Source organism: Lethenteron reissneri, unplaced genomic scaffold (genome assembly GCF_015708825.2).
Source record: "Lethenteron reissneri isolate LAM-NWPU_2019-01 unplaced genomic scaffold, ASM1570882v1 scaffold_1046, whole genome shotgun sequence".
NCBI classification, from domain to species: domain Eukaryota; kingdom Metazoa; phylum Chordata; class Hyperoartia; order Petromyzontiformes; family Petromyzontidae; genus Lethenteron; species Lethenteron reissneri.
Genome location: NW_026890724.1, coordinates 19503 through 42599, shown reverse-complemented (window position 1 = coordinate 42599; position 23097 = coordinate 19503). Strand labels below are relative to the sequence as shown.

Sequence of the window (23097 nt, the reverse complement as noted above, 5' to 3'; positions counted from 1 at the left end):
TGCTGGCCACCCACCCCCTTGTGTGCCGTTCTGGCCTTCATAGGTGCTACTCGCTACTAACCACACTTGCCCCTACAACCCTGCCAGAGGCTACCTGGGGTAGCTTTGTCTGTGCGTGGTGTGTGTAGTACATAGACACTGCTGCTGCTACTCGCTACTAACAGCACTTGCCCCTACAACCCTGCTAGAGGCTACCTGGCGTAGCTTTGTCTGAGACCCAAAGACTCACACAGAGACCCAGACTCACACAGAGACCCATAGATTCACACATAAACTCACACAGAGACCCATAGATTCACGCATAAACTCACACAGAGACCCATAGACTCACACATAAACTCACACAGAGACCCATAGACTCACGCATAGACTCCCACAGAGACCCATAGACTCACACATAAACTCACACAGAGACCTATAGACCTACACAGAGACCCATAGACTCACGCATAAACTCACACAGAGACCCATAGACTCACACAAAGACCCAGACTCACACAGAGACCCATAGACTCATACAGAGACCCATAGACTCACACAGAGACCCATAGACTCACACATAAACTCACACAGAGACCCATAGACTCACACAGAGACCCATAGACTCACGCATAAACTCACACAGAGACCCATAGACTCACACAGAGACCCATAGACTCACAAGAGCCCCATAGACTCACGCATAAACTCACACAGAGACCCACAGACTCACACAGAGACCCATAGACTCACACAGAGACCCATAGACTCACGCATAAACTCACACAGAGACCCATAGACTCACACAGAGACCCATAGACTCACACAGAGACCCATAGACTCACGCATAAACTCACACAGAGACCCACAGACTCACACAGAGACCCACAGACTCACACAGAGACCCATAGACTCACACAGAGACCCATAGACTCACGCATAAACTCACACAGAGACCCACAGACTCACACAGAGACCCACAGACTCACACAGAGACCAATAGACTCACACAGAGACCCATAGACTCACGCATAAACTCACACAGAGACCCATAGACTCACACAGAGACCCATAGACTCACACAGAGACCCATAGACTCACACAGAGACCCATAGACTCACGCATAAACTCACACAGAGACCCATAGACTCACACAGAGACCCATAGACTCACAAAGAGCCCCATAGACTCACGCATAAACTCACACAGAGACCCACAGACTCACACAGAGACCCATAGACTCACACAGAGACCCATAGACTCACGCATAAACTCACACAGAGACCCATAGACTCACACAGAGACCCATAGACTCACACAGAGACCCATAGACTCACGCATAAACTCACACAGAGACCCACAGACTCACACAGAGACCCACAGACTCACACAGAGACCAATAGACTCACACAGAGACCCATAGACTCACGCATAAACTCACACAGAGACCCATAGACTCACACAGAGACCCATAGACTCACACAGAGACCATAGACTCACACAGAGACCCATAGACTCACGCATAACTCACACAGAGACCCATAGACTCACACAGAGACCCATAGACTCACACAGAGACCCATAGACTCACGCATAAACTCACACAGAGACCCACAGACTCACACAGAGACCCACAGACTCACAGAGACCCATAGACTCACACAGAGACCCATAGACTCACGCATAAACTCACACAGAGACCCACAGACTCACACAGAGACCCACAGACTCACACAGAGACCCATAGACTCACACAGAGACCCATAGACTCACGCATAAACTCACACAGAGACCCATAGACTCACACAGAGACCCATAGACTCACACAGAGACCCATAGACTCACGCATAAACTCACGCCAGGACCCATAGAGTCGCGCAGAAGGCTCACACAGAGACCTACAGACTCGCACGCAGCCAACACAAACTACAAAACAACTCACGGCCAAACACATCCGAATGGAGCAGCAGCCCTCATCGTGCCGTGAACGCGTCTCGGGGCGTCTTAGCGAGGCCGCCCCAGGCTCGCAAAGAAGTTCCCAACAGAGACCCGAGTTCGAATCCCGATCACGGCCGCGCCCGACCCAACACCACCAGAGACGAATGCCCTGGAACCGGCCCCCCTGGGACTCGCCGAGACAGACTCAGCCTCAAAACGCCTTTTTACATGGAGCGGTGTCTCTACATCAACACGGGGAGAGGGAGGGGGGGTGCAGGGAGACAAAGGCGGCCGGGCGTGGTTGCTGGCCCACACAACAACCACCCCAGCACCCCCCCCCCCGCCCCCGTCTCGTGTGACGTTGTCGTCTTCAAGATTTAAAAGCGCCGAAACGCCACTAAAGCGGCGCGTGGCTTGACAATGGCGCCCTCTAGTGGCTGCGTCCGCGTGGCGATGGCGCTTTGTTGAAACATTTAAAGACAAGGGACCCCCCCCCCCTCCACCCCCCGCCGGAGCCGCCTTTGTCTCAAGCCAGCGGGGGCGGGGGGGGGGGCAGGATCGGTTCAGATAATCGCCGCTGATGTTGACCGCGAGCGGGAATCGAACTCGGGACGCCGGGTTGAGAAGCGCAGCGCTAACCGCTACATCCCCCCCCCCCATCATCACACGCTCATCCACAAAGACAAAGGTCCGCCGTATAGCCTGCACAGACTGTTGGGGCAACTGCTGTTAAGAGCGTAGCGGCACTGTGGCACACGAGGGGGGTGGTGGTGTTGCCAGCGCTACGCCCGGCCGTCTTTGTCTCCCCACTGCTGCTACACACGAAGACCTCTCCGTGTCGTCTATGGCGTGCGCGCGTGTACACTAACGCCGCCAGGGAGACGAAGGCGACCGGGAGTGGTGCTGAACGCCCCCCCCCCCCTCCTCGTGTACCGTGCCGGCCTCCATTAGGTGCTGCTCGCCAGCAGCACTTGACCCGACAGTCTGCCAAGGCTACACGGGTGACCTTTGTGTTTGTGTTGGTGCTCGTACCGTGAGCGAGCTCCGATTAGTATGGGGCGCCACAGTGGCTAGGAGATGTATATAAGCTGCTGGGTTGGAAGGGGGGGAAAAAGGGGGAGCCTCACCAAAAGAATTTGCATGTCAAGAGGAATTTAGCATATTTATGGGAAATGCAGGTATGTGATTAGTACTACTTATGCCCGTGCATTATGCAGGAATAGCAGCATCAAAGGGAGGGGATAGGGGTAGCATTAATGAAGGAAAGGAGTGTTAATAGTATGTAGCTGCAGTAAAAAAACCACCACGTAAACAACTAAAGTATAAACTACATAGCACCATCAGTATATCTTCTTGGTTCTTTCGGTAAAGTCACGTAGAAGGGAAGTAATAAAATAATAAAAATAAAACATAATAAAACAATTCTCACGACGTTTCGGCCACAACGCAAGCAGCCGTCCTCAGGTGAAAACCAGGTCCGTCGAGGCGACAGAGTCTGAATGACTCTGTCGCCTCGACGGACCTGGTTTTCACCTGAGGACGGCTGCTTGCGTTGTGGCCGAAACGTCGTGAGAATTGTTTTATTATGTTTTATTTTTATTATTTTATTACTTCCCTTCTACGTGACTTTACCGAAAGAACCAAGAAGATGAATCCCTGCAGTCACGAAAGCTTTAAATCGAAACCATCAGTATACTTACTATACTCTACAATAAGCTGAGTTACTAACAGTAAGTAATACATTACAATTCTATGTCGTAAAAAAAAATATGCTTCCATCTAAACTTTATTCTCTTACATCATTAACTACCTCGCCAGGTCTACAGGAGGTCGTGGGTTCGATGCCTACACTGACGCCTGCTGCTGTATATTTGGAGTTTGCGTCTCTCTCTCATCGTCATCACGGTGGCTATGAGATGTTAACTACCTCGCCAGGTATACAGGAGGTCGTGGGTTCCATACAGACCCTGACCGCTTGCTGCTGCTGTATATTAGGAGTTTGCGGTGTCTCTCCCTCTCCGCCGTGGTGGATTTTTCTCCGGGTTCTCCGGTTTTCCCCCCTTCCACATTTCGAATCGCACTCCGCGCGGTTTCACGGTGTTTGGCTGCTGTGCTATGAATGTCCACACGACGCCGATGACGACGATGATGATGACGAGAAGCCACTCCGTGGAGCTATCACGCCATATCCAGGGTCGCTTCTGAGAACAAAAAGAGCCACATTGCTCAGGTGGGGGCCTTCGCTGGTAAAATAACCAAAAAATTTGATCGGTAGTTTTAACATCGCCAGCACCAACGGCCCGCCCGACCGCCTTTGTCTCCCCAGTCCCGTGTCAATGTAAACGTCGGACACGTGCGTTCTGAATAAATACGTGTTTTATTTATGAAACAGTGCGGAGATTTTGGGGAGAGGGGAGGGGAAGTAATTACATTGGAAGGGTTGCCCAACCGCACACAATCGACAAATTTCGTTGATAGATCAACACCGACGTAAAGATATTCGCGGATATGAGTTCCCTCCCCCCCCAGCCCACCCCCACCGCCCTCCCACCGCTGCCGTGACTCAAACCCGCCCGTCGCATTCATATCGAGTGTTTGTCTTTCTGCCATTTCGCCATTTCTGCAGTTCGCTCGACGACTCCGCACGGAGGTTCCGCGCCGCGATGGCGTGAACCCACGCGGTCAGTCGTGGCGAGGTCGGCGATGGGAGAGAGCGCGAGGGGGAGCGAGGGAGCGCGTGCAAGGTGCGTCAGGCGATGGGACACGCCAGGATCCAGGAAGATTCCACAGCCTTTACAGGTTTCATAGATTCAACACGTTTACACATTCTTTCACGTTTCACATATTTCACACATTTTTCAGATTTTCCAGATTCCTATCGCTTCCAATATTTCCCAGGAATTCCATATTCTTCAGGTTTCCCAAGATTTCACCAGATTTCCCAAATTTCCCAAGGCTTCCCAAGACATCAACCACACAGAGACAGTGGGTGATAGAGCTGGGGGAGATAAAAGCATGGGGGGGGGGGTGGTGTGGGTGGGGACACAGGTTGCACACCCATCGTCCGATCACCCTCTCACCATCACCCCCATCGGCCCCATCATCACCGTCACAGCGTGCCCACCCACTACCACCACCACCGCCCCTTTCACCGGCACGTGCATCCGAGCGCCGTCATGTCGCCGTACAGCTTGTACGCGATGCTGCCGCCAGGCTCTTGCACGAGGACGCTGACGGCGCCGTAGTGCGAGGGCACGCACGAGGCCTTGCCCGCGCCCAGCCCGGGCCGGACCTCCTCCACGATGGTGCACACGATGGTGTGGTTGGGCGCGCCCAGGGCGTGCAGGAGGCCGCGCGGACACTCGCCGCGGCAGAAGCCCGCTTCGTAGCGGTACGGCGCGATGATCCACCGGTCCCAGCCCAGGTCGCCAAAGTTCACCGACAGGTTGTGGAGGCGGCAGCCGTGGCGGTAGGCGCCCGAGTAGCCGCGCGCAGACAGCCACTGCTGCCGCTGCCGCTGCTGCTGTTGGGGTGACGGTGCCAGGGAGGAGGAGGTGGAGGAGGTTTGACGCCGATTTGGGGTCTCGTGCGGATTGACCCCCTTGGGCAGCGAGCGCGCCACCCTGCGCCTCCTCGATCTCGAGCCGTCGGCCCCGGGGGCACTGCGCGTCGTCCCGGAGGGGCACGGGGCCCACCAGAGGCCCTTGCCGCACGCCCAGGGCCCGCTTCGGTAGCTCAGCTTCAAGGCGGCGGCGGTGGCCGTCGTCGTCGCGATCTTCCCCCTCCGCTTCGTCTCCTCGTTAAACATCGACGACTTCAGCTTCTTCTGCTTCTTCCACCACAGGGTGTCGACGCTTTGCCCAACCCGGCTCCCCGCGAGACGCCAGGCGGGGTGGTGGTGGTCCCCTTCCAGGGACCCCGGGATATCCCCGAGGAACCCGGCGAGGGGAGCTCCAACTCCTCAGACATTTCCTCTCCTGCCGGAGGCGGCGGCGAATGCGCCGCTGCCGCCGCCGCCGCCGCCCTCAGGAGGTCGTTCGAGTAGAGGAGGAGAAACGGCGGCACGGGAGCGCGACGTGGGACGGGCACGCAGCTCCATGCCACGCAGAGCGCCGGCAGCGGGGAGGAGGAGGAGGTGGTGGTGGTGGTGGGAGACGAAGAGCCAGGGTGGTTCAAGAGGCGCGACACGGGCCCCCGTAACGTCCACCTCGAACCACTCGCCCAGCGACACCCTCGCGGGAGCCTCCAGCTCGTGGTCTGAGACGAGGTCTCCGTTGGAGAGCGGAGTGGGCTCAGCGTTGAGTTTCGGTGGAAAGTCTGGGTAGGAGACCGGAGTCGGATTTGCGGTGAGGTTCTGTGCAAGATCTGGGTTGCAGTCCAGGTCAGGTTTGGGTTTCGGTTGAGGGTTCCGGCTGGGGTCTGCGCTGGGCCTTGACATCATCTCTAGGTTTGGGTTTAAGTTCGGGTCCAGGTTGCGGTCACCACCGCTGGCCTCTGGTCTTCCGCGGGCTCCGAAACACCGTGGTCCGCTCCGACGGAATTCCTCGGCAAAATCTGAAAGCACGGAAGGGCGAACCGCCAGGGGTGGTCTCGTCAGTGGCCTGGTTCACCTCCACCAATCACGGCTGGTGAACAGTTACAGATGTTTACACTGGTAGGAACCAACTGGTTACACCAGCCCACAGGGGATTATTGTGTCCGTCCGTCCGTCGTGCATCCAAAAATGGGAGGGGTCGGGCTGGGTGAAGAGGAGAGGGTGGGAGGGGCTGGGTGGGGAGGGGAGGGGCTGGTCACCCCGTGGTGCCCTTATAAAACTCAACGTTTAACCTACTCACGACGGCTTGTGCCCGCCCTCACAGTCGGGCATATTTGCGGAATGCACCACGCCGCCGTTGACCCTGGCCAATGACAGAGCAACCCAACGTGTTCCTACCAGCTCCCTCCGCAGGAATGTGTTTGGTAAGGGTAACGCGTGTGGTGGTAATGGGGGGGGGGTAACGTGGTAACGTGGCGGTTACCCGCAGGGAGCACGCGGAGCGGCCGTGGGCGTCCCCAGGGTACACGAGGGCAGCGCGCAGGACCAGCTCCCCACGCGGCACCGCACGCAGGTCAAAGGTCACCACCTCGGCTATGCACCCGGGTCAAAGGATCAACGGGGCAAGGGGTCAACAGGGCAAGGGGTCAAGGGGTGGAACTATCGCACAGGGTTGTACAGCGGGGCGGGTGAGTCGTGCGAGGCCGCCTTTGTAACTCGAGTGGCGATGTCTATACATCGCACAGAGTACTCATTTGAGGCTGGCTTGACCTAGGGGAGGCCCCAGTCCGGTTCAGATTATCGTTACTGGTGTTGGCCATGAGTCGGAATCGAACTCGGGTCCCTGTGTTCAGAGTACAGCGTGATAACACCACACACACATTCACACCCTCACACACACACATTCACACCCCTCACACACTCACACCCTCACCCACACACATTCACACCCTCACACACACATTCACACACACATTCACACCCTCACACACTTTCACACCCTCACACACATTCACACCCTCACCCACACATTCACACCCCACCCACCCCACCCCTACTCACCCCACCCCTACCCACCCCTCACCACCCCTCCTCATCTCTCACCTGTGGCCGCGGGGTCCCCCGGGGCTCGGCCGAGCCGGGCGGGCGTCACGAGCCTCGCCGTGTTGCGGGAGGGCGCTGGGACCGCCCCGCGGCCTCCCGTCCTCGTGCGCCTCCCGCCGGAACAGCGCCCGCATGTAGCGCACGTGGTGGCGGTGGTGGTTGTTGTTGTTGTGGTGTTGGTGGTGGGAGTCGTCGGGGACTCGCGACCCACGCGTCCGGTGGAAACTCCACCACCACCTCCACCGGCAACGGCGCTGTGGTCCCAAATGTGGCGGAGAAACGGCGGCGGAAATCGGTGGCGAGAGACGAAGGCGGCTGCGGCGGATTCGTGCGGATCGTCGCAGGCGGCGAGACCGAGAGAGCAGGCGGCACAGAGGGCGACTGGGAATAACAACAATCCCTGACACACCATCATCATCATCACCACCACCACCACCACCTTCATCTTTCGTCGAATTCTTCTTCTCCTTCTTCCCGCTGTGCGCCCTCTCGCCTCCTGAACGAGACCCGCCAGGGCTGGGGCGGACCAGGGCGTAGCTATTTAAACCTCATCACGTGGATCGCTAATTGGCTTGGGGGGTGGGGGTGTGGGTGATGAGGTGGGGGGCTGGGGATGAGGTGTGGGGGGGGGGGGTGACCGGGCGTGGCTAACAGGTGGAGGGCGGGTGGGAGGGATGAGGTGGGGGTGGAAGGGGGGGTCGTGGATGATGGCTCTGATAGTGATAGGGATGACGCCGATGAGTAAATATGCGCTGTGTTATAATTTAAGGTGATTTTGAGCTGTAATGATCTGTGGTATAATTGTAATTTTTTTGGCAGCATTCCAAAACAAGGGGACAGTGTAGCATTTCGAGTCATTTCAGCCAACTTGGGCCAAAGTGTGCTTATATTTGTATCTTTCTGTGATTACACGGTACCTACTGAAAATTTGATGTACAAAACATCACAGTTTTGCTAAATTTAAAATGTTTGTTTGATTTTGCTTAGTGCCAATCCGTGAAGTTGAAGCATATTTTCTACAAATGTGCCATATTTCATGGTCTACATTCACACTTGAGTATAAAATGCACCAAACCCTGTCTCAAGTGTTGAGGTACATGTTAAAGTGTCAGATTGAGAGATATTTGTGTTGCTAAAATGTATATAAATAACATTACAAACAAAACCAGCAGCATAAGATTTTCGTTTTTTTCTAATTCACAATTAAGTACATTTATGGATTTTGAAAAAAAACTGCAGGGTATTTGCGGAGAACTTTTTACATAAAGTCGAAAATGGTTTTGTCTTTGAAAAAAATCATTTAAAAAGTAGTTCCCAGATGTGGGAACCAAAATCATTTTCTAGCCACTTTGTCCTAGATCACCTGACGGCCTACTACCACGGCGAACGCGCTTCCTCGGGCGCGTTCCCTCGTTCGGCTTCCACCCCGATCGTCCGTCCAGACCACAGTGCCCTGCACGTGGCCACTTCAACAGTCACGACGATGTCTCCGACCTGCACGTGTCCACGAACTCGCGCTTTCACATCGACAGCTGCAGCCGCACACTCACGCACACACGCGCATACACACGCACAGACACGCCCACTCACGCACACACGTACACACACGCACACTCACGCACGCACACACACACATACACACACGCACACTCACGCACGCACACACACTCACACACGCCCACACACATACGCACACTGGGCACACACTCACGCACACACACTCACACACGCCCACACACACTCACGCACACGCACACACGTACACACACACACGCACATACACGCACGCACACTCACGCACACGCACACACATGCACACACATGCACACACAAGCCCACACACACACACGCACACTCACACACACGCACCCGCACACGCACACACGCACTCAGGTGTGAGCACACCTGTAGTGTCACGTGACCTGTAATGCCCGGTTACTTGTCACATTCCTTCTTGAGTACTTTTGCACGCGGAGAAAGCCAATGCGTTCAACTGGACACACGCGTGGAGATGGGTCACGTGTAGAGAGTGGTGAGTGAACCCTGTTGCTTGAGCGACTCGTAAAGCCGCTTCCCGCAACTTCCCTAATTAAATAATTAAATCCACGAGGCGCTACTCACGGAGGGGGGAGGGGGGGAAATGCCACGAATACGATCTGACATTTTTTTGCTGCAGGAAATTAAATCGGCTATTTACGCGTCCAAATGCAAAGACTCGTTTGAGGAAGAGAACGTAGAGTGCCACGCTGCACGAGTCGGCGTTCTCTCGCATGCGATGAAGCCTCTTGCATTCGTTATGGAAATGTCAGGAGTGACCTTTCGCCAGTGTGGCTAAGTAACACACGACGGCAGGACTGGACTCGAATTAACGATTGCTTTCAAGGGCAGATTGAAAATGAGAGCACTTTTATAAAGCAAACGCATTCCCAGCCCCCTGAACAAAAGAAACTGGTACGATCCTCTCTGCAATCTAAACGTGTGCGTCTCTGACTGCTGCAATGTCTATAAACGCAAACATCTGTCTTAGTTCACAAAGCATGGCCCACTGAGCGACCGTAGCGCTCTTGCAGAAGCGACCTGGCTTTCACAAATGATAGCCACATTGAAATGGCTGATGACGTGGACACTTAAAGCAGCCAAACGCTCTAAACGCGTGATGTTGATTCTAAATGTGGAGGGGGAAAAACCGGAGGACCCGGAGACAAATCCACGGGGAGAATATCATGCAGATGGTGGGTGGTGAAGGGTGATGTTTGCCATGGGTATTGTGCACGATCCATCCTGGGTTTAACCGGCAGGCTGGATTGTGTGAGGAGCTCACAAATCCTTGAAAGATCTGGGCAAAGTCCCTTTGGTGAGCTCCTCCGGCAGGCAGGCTGCGTTGGCTGGGTCATGTAGCCCGCATGCCCAGCCACCGCATGCCTAAACAGCTTTTGTTCGGCCGGATCGAGGGGGCTAAACGGGCGTGGCACGGGCTAGAGAGGAGATGGAGTGATGCGGTACAGGAGGACGTGGAGCTGAGTGGACTTGCCGATGACCGGTACCAGCGGTGTCAAGATCGGCCTCTGTGGAGGAGGCTCGTGAAGGACGCTACTGGGCAGTTGAAGGCAGTCGCCCTCCAACAACAACAGAGGGCGGAGGAGCGACGCTCACAACAACGAGCGGAGCGCCGGGTGGCTAAAGCACAGCAAGTTGGCACAGTATGGGGCACAGGTGGTGCATCAGCCAGTCATCTCAGTCAGTCGACCCGTGGCACCTGCTGGGTCTGCCCGTGATCTCCTGCCAGCGGGCGTTCGACACTTCACGTGGCCTCAAGGTGCACATGGCCTGGCACAAGCGCCGTGGTGACGTGTGTGCGTGCGGGCGCTCCGGGAATGATGGATAACGGGCGCGGGCTACACTTCATCCCGCGTCCCCTCCGCCTCCCCCCACCCCACCCATCCACCACCCCAGAATCCCACCAGCCACCTCGCCACATTCCACAGTTCCGAGTTGCACGTCACCCCACACACACTCGCTCATAGGGACACAGAGGCAAAGTTCCCCCGTGTAGCCTTCGACAGGCTGTAGGGGCAAGTTGCTGTTAAGCCTGCAAGCTGCTGACCGATGTTGCCACACCGCACCAGGTTCTCGTTTGAGGCTGGCTCGAAACGCGTGCGTCTCTATAAACTACACACAGAGGTAAATACGCACGCAAACCTGCGTTCTGATATGCACATAAATGCGCGTACGTGTACGTATGCGTATTTATAGACGCACACGTACGTGGCACATACACAAGTACATCCACGCATACATTTGTGTCCGCGCATACGTACACACGCACATACACAAGTACATCCACGCATACATTTGTGTCCGCGCATACGTACACACGTACGTGCGAACGTACGAGCGCACATGCGTAAACGCAGGTACACGGGCATACAAAGTGCCCCGTAAAGGCTTCACGGGCTGTAGGGGCAAGTGCTGTTAGCGAGTAGCACCTGTGAAGGCTACCGGCACTGTGGCACACGAGGGGGGCGAGTGGCCAACACCACGCCCAGCCACCTGTCTCCTCAGTGGCGATGTTTACACATCGCACCAAGTACTCATTTGAGTCTGAGTCGACCTAGGGAGGCCCAGGACCATTTCAGATAATCGTCACCGTGAGAGGGAATCGAACCCGGGTCGCCGGATTCGTAGCACAACGCGCTAACCGCTGCACCACCGCTCCCCCGTCACGACACACAGACGGGTACACGAACAGCCTCGCACACGGCCGCACGTCGCGCTCCTGAGCGCCACCATCCCAGAGACGCGCACGCGTTCAACATTCCGGCCGCCCTGACGTGGGCGTCCCCTAGGTCCACTCGGCCTAAAATGATGACTCTAGCACGGTGAGTGCGTGCGTGCGTTACGCAATCGTGCGATATACACGTGCCACGACACTGACTCGCATCCCTCCGTGGAGTGCGATGCTCCGGCCTTAATAGGAGCTCGCAGACACCCACTGCCCCCCCACCCTCCCCCCCGCACCCTCCCCCCGCCACTGTCATCCTTGACAATGATGACACCACCCCCCTCCCCCTCCCTTCAAACGAAAAAAATCGACAACACTGCCATGAAGATGAAAACAATATACGAGAAGACGACGTTCATGCAATGACCCCTGTTAGTGATTCTGATTATCGAATGAGAGTGTTTTAAAAAATCACTCTTCGCCTGGATAACCAGGCAGGAGATATTTTCCGGAGTCCTGGCCCCCAAAACTCCGGCTCGCAATGAAACTCGGGTTGAAATCTTAATTGTACGAGACAACGCGTCGTCTCGTTTATTAAAAAAGATACCTCCACATTCAGTAAACACGGCACAATTTCTTTAATTGCTTTAGGAATCAAAGCCTGCCGTTAACATAATCAACAGACAGCGTGTAGACGACACGGTCACGTAAATAGAGACAAAGATCCCCCGTGTAGCCTTAACAGACTGTTGGGGCAAGTGCTGTTAGCGAGCACCTATGAAGGGCGAAATGTTACACGAGGGGGTGGGTGGCCAGCACCCCGCCCGACCGCCTTTGTCTCCCTAGTGACGATGTTTGCACATCGCACCAGGTACTAATTTGAGGTTGAGTCTACCTAGGGGATGCCCAGGACAGTTTTCAGGATAATAGTCACTTGGTATTGGCCGTGAGCAGGAATCGAACTCTGGTCGCCGGTTCGTAGCGCAGCGTAGCGCTAACAGCTACACTACTGCTCCCCATGAGGTACCACACAGAGAGAGAGCACACACACAGCACACAGCACACACACAGCACATACACACACACCACAGCACACACAGCACACACACACAGCACACACAGCACACAGCACACCACACAGCAGCACACCACACAACAGCACACCACACAACAGCACACCACACAACAGCACACAAGCACACACAGCACACACAGCACACAGCACACACACACACAGCACACACAGCACACACAGCACACAGCACACACAGCACACACACACACAGCACACACACACAGCACACACAGCACACACACACACAGCACACACACAGCACACAGCACACACAGCACACAGCACACACAGCACACACACACAGCACACACACACACACAGCACACACAGACACACACACACAGCACACACAGCACACAGCACACACACAGCACACACACAGCACACAGCACACACAGCACACAGCAACACAGCACACACACACAGCACACACACACACACAGCACACACAGCACACACAGCACACACACCACACAGCACACAACACACAGCACACAGCACAACAGCACACAGCACACAGCACACACACACACAGCAACAAACACACAGCACAACAGCACACAGCACACACAACCACACACACAGCACACAGCACACACAGCACACAGCACACACAGCACACAGCAAACAGCATCCAACACACACACACAGCAACACCAACACACAGCACACACAGCACACACACACACAGCACACACACACAGCACACACACAAGCCAAACACAGCACACAGCACACCACAAGCACACCAGCACCACACACAGCACCACAGCACGCACACAGCACAACACACACAGCAGTAGCACACACACAGCACACACAGCAGCACACACACAGTACACAATACAGCACCACCAGCACACACAGCACACAGCACACACACCGCACATACAGCACACACAGCAACACACACCCACAGCACATACAGCACACACACACACAGCACATACAGCACACACACAGCACATACAGCACACACTGTTCTAAAACAATTTTCATTGTCCCACAATTAACTTTATTTTCAAATGACAATGTAACCAAATAGAAGCCACTCAGGCAGACGTGAAACAACTCTAAAACGCAATTTCTGCCTTTCATTCAGTCAGATAACATTGAACAACTGTATAGAATACCTTAAATTTCCATGAGTTAAATATCTTACCTCATGAACATTTTAACAGGAGTTATAAGTAATGCAAAGTGGTCTGTTATCATTAAACTTTAAAACAAGTGAATTTTGCCCTTGTCTTTTACAAGATCTTTCAGAAAGCAATAGTTTGTGTCACATCTACAGCTACATAACATCAACAGTTATAACCAAATCTTATTCAAGAGTTTAATAAAACAAGTGCCATGAGTCCATCATGTTTGCAATAACCACAATACAAGCAGTCAAAATGCAAACAAAAAGAAACAACTCTGATGATGATAATGATATGCACTGTCCTTGAAGTTGATTGGTCCACATCCGAGACAGTACCAGTTGAAAGGGTAAAAACCTATCACTATATTTTGCCACTGGTAAAGGAGGTCTCATAGTGTAAATGTTTACCCCGAGCTCTCAATACTCTGATAGTGCGCTGTCTTTGAGTTGTACGCCTTTTGGTGTCATCTGGTCCAACACCAATGGAGACTAGGCTCTAAGAAAAGCCGTCTCGGGTGTGGACCAATCAACTTCAAGGACAGTGCATATCATTATCATCATCAGAGTTGTTTCTTGTTTGTTTGCATTTTGACTGCTTGTGTTGTGGTTATTGCAAACATGATGCCTTCTATAAAGGTGTCAGTTGTTATACCAGTTGAAAAGGGTAAAAACCTATCACTATTTTGCCACTGGCAAGGGAGATGTCTCATAGTGTAAACGTCAAACCACATTTGGTGAACGAGGCGTGTAACGATGGAACTTCTCCAAAGAGACACGCGACCGAGCCAAGTGTGATTGGGCAACTGCGCCGTGCGGCGCCTTGCGCACGAGCGCGTGAGGTGCACTGCCCCAGCAACGTAGCGGCGCAGAACCCGCCGCCGCTCACCGTCCGTTAGCGTCGTACCATTGCCGGCACGGGGCTTGCAACTACCCGCCCCCCTCTGTTCGCACCCGGGTGCTTCGACCCCTCCGGCGCACCGGCGCAGTTGCACCGCCTGTGCACTCGACGGTAGCTGCGCTGCCGCGAGCGGTGAGCGCCAGACCAGGCGGTGCCGTTGGAGTTCACCCTTCACTTCGCTGCCGGCCGCTGGCGGCACGAACCTCGTGGCCTACGCAGAGATGATTGCACGAGTTGGTCAACTTGCGTGAAGGGTAACTGCGTTGCAGGGCAGCAAGTAGGTGGCCGAGCTAGCGCGTGCTCAACGGGCGTGTTGTCTCCTGCTGAACGTGTTTGTCGTATTGAAACGGCTGCACGCCGTACGGAGCTGGAAATCAAAATTTCCCTGTACAAGAATAGGGGTAAGCCGAATGGGTTGACATGTATGAATGTGTGGCATTTAAATACAAGACTCGTTTTTATTAAAACTGTGTCTGTGTTTGTTCAGGGTGTGCCAGGGTCTCAGGGTCCTATGGGACCTCCTGGTGTGCCTGGACCTCACGTGAAAAGTTAAAGAAAGTGTGCGGGAAATAGTTGATGTCAAAGGTTTCTGGAAATTGTTGACTCCCCCCTCAAAACATATCTTTACCCCCACGTAGTTATATATAGCTACACGCCCTACATACAACAGAGGAAGTAGTATCTATTGATTCTGTAGTTGTCTCGACGGACTGTACAGTAGTATCTACTGAGCCAGTAGTAGCTACTGACTGTGTAGTAGGATTTACTGCATTTCGTATTTTCATTAGAGAATGCACTGAATGTGTAAGTTGTGAAAAATGACGCTGCAGCGACGACAGCCTGACTCGTTCTTAGTTTAATGTCGCATTTAGTCGTCTAGACAAAAGTATCAGCTTAGATGCAATATCACCCTAAGAAAGTTACGTACCCGTTATTTTGGTATGATTTATCCAAGAGATAAACTGCCTCATGTGGCACTCCGCTTGTTTCTACTTTATATATACTGTATTAATGTATACTTACATACATTTAATCACGATTATTTCCTGTTCCATCAGCTAAAATTACCATCATATATACAGTGAGGGAAAAAAGTATTTATCCCCTGCTGATTTTGTACGTTTGCCCACTGACAAAGAAATGATCAGTCTATAATTTTAATGGTAGGTTATTTGAACAGTGAGAGACAGAAAAACAACAACAAAATCCAGAAAAACGCGTCAAAAATGTTATAAATTGATTTGCATTTTAATGAGGGAAATAAGTATTTGACCCCCTCTGCAAAACATGACTTAGTACTTGGTGGCAAAACCCTTGTTGGCAATCACAGAGGTCAGACGTTTCTTGTAGTTGCCCACCAGGTTTGCACATATCTCAGGAGGGATTTTGTCCCACTCCTCTTTGGAGATCTTCTCCAAGTCATTAAGGTTTCGAGGCTGACGTTTGGCAACTCGAACCTTCAGCTCCCTCCACATATTTCTATGGGATTAAGGTCTGGAGACTGGCTAGGCCACTCCAGGACCTTAATGTGCTTCTTCTTGAGCCACTCCTTTGTTGCATTGGCCGTGTGTTTTGGGTCATTGTCATGCTGGAATACCCATCCACGACCATTTTCAATGCCCTGGCTGAGAGAAGGAGGTTCTCACCCAAGATTTGACGGTACATGGCCCCGTCCATCGTCCCTTTGATGCGGTGAAGTTGTCCTGTCCCCTTAGCAGATAAACACCCCCAACGCATAATGTTTCCACCTCCATGTATGACGGTGGGGATGGTGTTCTTGGGGTCATACAAGTTAAGGGGGAGGAGGGGGGGAGCTTATCAGAATGTGGTAGCCAATGAATGGAACGTATTGGGAGGGGGGGGTGCTAAAAGAGGTGTACGTAGACGTCGACGTGGACGTGTTTGTGCGCAAGCCCCTGTTGGTGCACATGACAGAAGAGAACGAAAATGCCCATGTTGTTTTCACCAGTGTTGGCTGACAATCAAATACGAAAAAGGAGAGTACTGTTAAACGCTGGGGATGTCAACACTCGGTAAAGTAAAATAGTGCCTGTCAGATAAAATGGTCCAAAAATGTGTAGTTAAATCTTTTTTTGCATGGTTAATAACATCTTTCCAATGATTACTAAGTTTGTACCCATCATCACGGTTGAAATTATGTCTGTGTTTGTATATCTGAATGGCTTCGTGTACAAACCTTTGATGGTATCCAGAGGGTTTGCAGAGCACCTTAGTCTCGGAAAAAGCAATATCATGAGAGCCCATCTGTGAAGGATGTCATCCCTGACTTGCAATACCCTGGAGTCTATAAACTGAGTTGCAGCTGTGGTGATTGTTACATTGGGGAAACGAAACGTCATGTCTCTGATCGTGTCCGCGAGCACAAGCAAGATTTGAAACACGGCAAAATTGAGTCTTCCGCCTTTGCCGATCATTGCTACAACGCGGTGGGCTCTCATGATATGTTTTTTTCGAGACTAAGGTGCTTTGCAAACCCTCTGGCTACCATCAAAGGTTTGTATACGAGGCCATCCAAAATTTACAAACACAGACATAATTTCAACCGTGATGAGGGGGTACACACTTAGTAATCATTGGAAATATGTTATTAACCATGCAAAAAATATTTAACCACACATTTTTGGACCATCTGCCGCCCTTCCATGCGCACCTTTCCCTGTAAAACACGAGATCATCGAGTCCACGCATTTCCCCCGTGTTCGACGAGGGAAATGCTCGCCGGGGGGGGGGGGGGGGGGGGGACGCTGGGATTCACTGGGAGATGCTGCACTCGGTGCCGGCGACATACAGAACTTGTGGGTCCTCGTGGTCAGCAAATCTGAGTGGGAGAAGCAGCACTGTGGTTGGAGGGGCAGAGGTGGTGGTGGGGGGAGGGGCAGGGCATGGTGAGCAATGTGGACGAGTCACCGACTCCTCCTCTCTCTCCCATCATGCTGAGATCTCGGTGGCTACTTTGTCCCAGGCTCGGGAGCCGATTGCAGATCTCTTGCAGGGATCCGCCTGGCGCCCCCCCCCCCCCCACCCCGTCGGCAATCACGCAGGGTGGCGGTGGGTGGGGTGGTGAGTGGGGTGGGGTGAGGGAGGGAAGTTGAGGGCAACTGCGAGGTGCGGAACGACAGCCGCGCCATCAGGCAGCGACATCCGCTGACACTTTTGTCCGGCCATGATTGTGTTGCCAGGGGCGAGGCCCGTGGGGGCCATGGCCGACAGTCGACGGGGCGACGCGATCGAGCGGCGGAGGAGTCGGGGGCCCCAGCTTCCCAGCGAGCCGCCGCCGCCGTCACTTGCACGTGTACTCCTCCGCCCCCTCGCTGCACGTGCTGCAGCGCACGTAGCAGCACCAGCGGAACTCGCACTTGCAATGCCACGAGCGCGTGTACTGGCGCGTGTCGTAGCCGCTGGCCGCAGCACAGCAGCTCGCAGCCGTCGGCGTGCGGCGACGTGCGGTTGCCACGGGCGGCCGCGCGTGCCCACGCTGCCCGTCAGCCGGTCCTCCTCGCAGTAGCTAGGCGAGCTCTCGGTGAACACGAGCTCCGTGTGGAGCGGCTTGCGGTTGGCCGCGCGAGCGCCTCGCCTGGAGGAAGGCGGGGGTAGCGGTGGCGGTAGCGGCCGGCGTGCACCGGCTCCACGTGGACCGCCTCGTCGTACTTGCGCTTGAGTGCGGAGCCCACCTCGCGGAACTGGGGCAGCCGTGGCCCAGCACGTCCTGGTGGTGCACGAGCCCAACACTCCGTGGCACTTGCACACCGTCTTCATCTTCTCCTCCAGCACCTGGCGGCGCGTGGTGGGGAGAGAGAGACGAGAGGGCAGGAGAGCATCGGGGAGGTAGGTGGGGACAAGTGGGGGGGGGGGGGGGAGACAAAAAGACAGAGAGAGACAGAGAGAGACAGAGAGAGACACAGAGAGACACAGAGAGACAGAGACAGACTTTGACTTAATAATTTTTATTACACCAGCGGCAATTGTGCTGGAGTTTTCCAATATATGAGCCTTTATGGCAACACACAAACATGTAATAAAGACTCCATCAGCCACTGCTGGTCTCCGCTTGTCTTCTATTTAGGTTCTTCTCCGCACCCCGCTGGTTCTCCTCCACGGACCAGCGTCGTCTCCTCTCGCGTGCCACGCACGCTCCTCCGTTAGCTCCTCTACTCCCGCACTCCGCACCCCCGCTGGCCGACGGCGTGCTGAGGACCTTCGGCCACGTGGCGATGGCGCGGATCTCTCACCACCCAGCGTGGCTCAGCCTCTCAACTTCCCCGGACTGCCCCGATCTCTTCCGGGCTCCCACTTATATCCATTCCCCCCACGTGATTCCTGACTCCTCCCCTTCCGGATCGCAGATCCGGCCTTCCCATACTGCCCCGCTGGCTCCGCCCCCATTCACCTCGCCTCCCATTGGAGCTGCCGAGGTGACCGGTGGCCCCTCCCACACGCCCCGCAGACCAGGCTCCGCCCCCGCAATACCCCGGCCGTGTGATTGGACCAGAGCCCAGCAACAACCCCATTTACACTATGAGACACCTCCTTTACCAGTGGCAAAATATAGTGATAGGTTTTTACCCTTTCAACTGGTACAAAAACTGACATGTTTGCAAGAACCACAAGAACCACAACACAAGCAGTCAAAATGCAAACAAAAAGAAACAACTCTGATGATGATAATGATATGCACTGTCCTTGAAGTTAATTGGTCCACACTCGAGACAGCTTTCCTTAGCTAAAAATAAGCATTGTGCCGGAAAAATGACGAGGAGAAGAGGTAGGATAATGGGGGGTGGGAAGGGGGGAGGGAGAGAGTGGGGAGGGGTGATTTTGTTTTCAGCGCCTGCGTTGGATTGATCTGGAGGAGTGCTTGGTGTGGGGAAATCGCTGACACCTTGCGCCCGGCGGCGTTGTTGTGCAGGTTCATGAGCGTGCACGCGCTCCGCGGACCTCGCGCGCGTCCACGAAGAGGCGCGAGAAATCGAGGCTGTGGCTGAGGTCGGCCGAGCAGCCGCCCTGTGCATCGTAGAAGCCGCCCTGCTTGGCGCCGTCGCAGCCACACCAGCTCCGGTCGCCCCGGCCGCACGCCGCCGTGATGGCGTACGCCACGGCCGCCGCCATCACGGCGTGCGCGAAGGCCGCTTCTCGGCCTACCTGCTCGTGTCGGGGAGCCCACGCACGGGGGGGGGGGGGGGGGGCGGTGTGAGCAGCAGGGTGGTGGAGCAGGGACGCGTGGGAGGTGGGGGGGGGGAGACGCGGGGTCGCGGTGATGGGGGTGGGGAAACAATTGATCGGCTGGATAAGGCAACTGCTGCATCATAAGCTCACGGGCAGCCTGCTGATAAATGGAGTCCTCTCTGAGGAGATACCAACTGGGTCAGGTGTGCGACAGGGGTGTCTCCCTATGTCACCGGTGTTATTCATATTGTGAATGGAGCCCTTTGCCCAGGCGGTCAGGGGAGCCAGCAAAAATAGCCATGTATATGGACGATGTCGTCATTTCCTGTGGGGATGTCTCCTCGGTATGGGAGGCCCTAGGACTCGCGGATAGATTATTTTTGGCCCTCGGGATCTAACGTAAATGTGAGGAAGAGTGAGATGCTGATCTTCAGTGACCCCAGGCTATTCGAGGGCCGTCGACCGGTATAACGGTGCTGGGAGAGGCGATCAAGATCCTAGGGGTCAGCTTCTGTTGGCAGGACTCGGCGACGAAGCATTGGATGGGAAGGGAGGAGGGCGGTGAGGGGCAGGCCGGCCGGCTCGGGCGGGACAGGCGCCTTCCAATGGATGGTAGAATGTTGGTCCCGAGGGTGGAAATCCTCCCGGCACTTATCTACCGGGCCTACGTGATCTCGCCGGGCGCGCAAATGGCGAAAAGACTGCAGCGAATGTTCTCAGGTTCATCTGGGGAGGGGGGGGGGGGGGGGGGGGGGCGCGATGGGCCGAGTGGAACGGGGAAACGATGTGTAATAATAAAAGCGTCGAGAACGGTGGGAGGGGCGCCCCGAATATAACGTGCACCCTCGCCACGATCCTGGTCTGCGACACGCTGCACCTGTATTTCTCCAATGGACTCCAGTGGAAGCCTCGTTACGTACGGCACAGGCAGGCGTGGCTCCTGCGGTGGCCAGGGACGGCTTCGTGCCGCGCGGCACCCCCGCGGCTTGGCCTCAGGGGTGGGTCGTGCACCGCGGCAAGCGAACACGTCGTGAGGCGTGAGCCGGCCCAGACACGCGCGTCGTGGATTCCCAGGGACGTCCTGGCGGAGACGTCTAAGCAGCAGGCTGGTACAGAGGTGCCAGGTGCACGGGGTGCCGTTGCACCGACTACTTTAGAAAAACGTAACATCGCCAGCCCTGACGAAAAGGCAATGGGATTTATCCTGGCTGGCGGCCTGGGACAGGCCGGAATAAAGACGGTTCATGTGTTCCCGAAGATTGGCCCGCACCCTCAGTGCCCATTTGCTCGGGAGGTGTGGGAGTTATGTCGGCCTCTGCTGCCTCCATTTTTGTCCAGTAAAGGCCACATTGCCTAATATAATTTGGGGGATGTTCAGACAGAGGGCGGGGGAGGTCTGGGCTCAGGCGTGGGCCGTCGTAAGCGCCGTGAAGGAGGCGGCCCTGTGGGCGGCGCGCGGGAGAGTGATTAAGGGCACCTGCATGTCGGCCGTTGGAAGGGTGGTGTAGGTGGAGACAGAGATGGTGGGCAGTGACGCTGCAAATGAGAAATGGCGGTGGCCTCCACCCCCGTTGTGGCACAGAGTTGAGGACGGCCTCCGCTGCGAGGGTAGGCGGATTCATGTTTCTTCCCTGGCGACGGTAAACTTGTTCGCTCAAAGGTTGTGTGCAGGATGTGTCTCTCGTGTTTCATACTCGGTGCACCTGCTGTCCGGGAGAGTGGTGCAGGCACTGGTTGTTACAACAGGATCACCGGCTCGGGTTGTGGTCATGATTTCTCCTGTTCTTTTTCCTGTTCTAGGCAGAGGACTGCCCATGATTGAGAAATGAAAAAACTTTTTAAATAAATAAGAAACGTGGCGCGTTGCGAGTTCTAGAATTCAGAGAGAGACGCACAGGGTGACCGCACACCGCCGGGTCCGCCCCCTCTGCCGAACTGACGCCGAGTCGGGGCGCTCCACCGCCTGGGAGCTCCTGGCCGAACACCGTCTCCTCCCCCAGCGCCGAGCAATTCCAGCGGCTGAATCGGTAACTGGTGCCGGCACTCGCCGATTCCCAGGCGCGCGCCCTCGCCGACCTGCGACCATCGCGTCCGGGTGGCTCCGGCACAGCGCCCGCTGCTGTGGCGTCAGTCCCGGAATCTTGCCGCAGATCGTGTCCGCGGACAGCGCCCTGCGGCCATCGGGCAGGCAGACGGACGCACGGACGGGCGCGTGGACGGAGAGCCGCCCGGCGGCACCGTGACCCGCGCGAGCGAACGCAGCAGCAGCAGCAGCGTGCAGACTTCTCCCTCGACGATCTTCACAGCGACGCGTTGCCACTCATTGACCCGACATCGCCACCGCAGCCCCCCCCCCCCCCCCCGTCACAACGCCGCGCGACGAGCCCGGCTTCTCGACGAGCCCGGCTTCTCTCTCTTACCCCACTCGCGAGTCGAAGAAGGCCGCCGTGAGAGCAGCAGCAATGCGGAGGAGGGGGCGGTGCGGCGGTGCCCAGCGGTGGACGCGCGCGCCACATGGCGCCGTCTGCCGCGTGGCCGAGGTGCTGGCGCGCGCCATCTCGCGGAGTGTCACAGTGCCGCTGTGACGAGTCGAGCCAGACCCACCTCGTCACACGCAGCAGCAGCTACACACACAGTGACACTCAGCTACACACAGTGACACTCAGCTACACACACACACCTACACACAGTGACACTCAGCTACACACACACAGCTACACACAGTGACACTTCAGCTACACACACACACCTACACACAGTGACCACTCGGCTACACACAGTGACACTCAGCTATACACAGTGACACTCAGCTACACACACACAGCTACACACAGTGACACTCAGCTACACACAGTGACACTCAGCTACACACAGTGACACTCAGCTACACACACACACCTACACACAGTGACACTCAGCTACAACACACAGCTACACACAGTGACACTCAGCTACACACACACACCTACACACAGTGACACTCGGCTACACACAGTGACACTCAGCTATACACAGTGAC

At 55.2% G+C, this 23097-nt stretch overlaps 1 pseudogene; it reads right to left on the bottom strand.

Annotated features, from left to right (window-relative positions):
* Window positions 1-18195: 18195 nt before the first annotated feature.
* LOC133361427 (protein Wnt-7b-like) lies at window positions 18196-22656 on the bottom strand (annotated as a pseudogene).
* Between the last annotated feature and the right edge of the window lie 441 nt (window positions 22657-23097).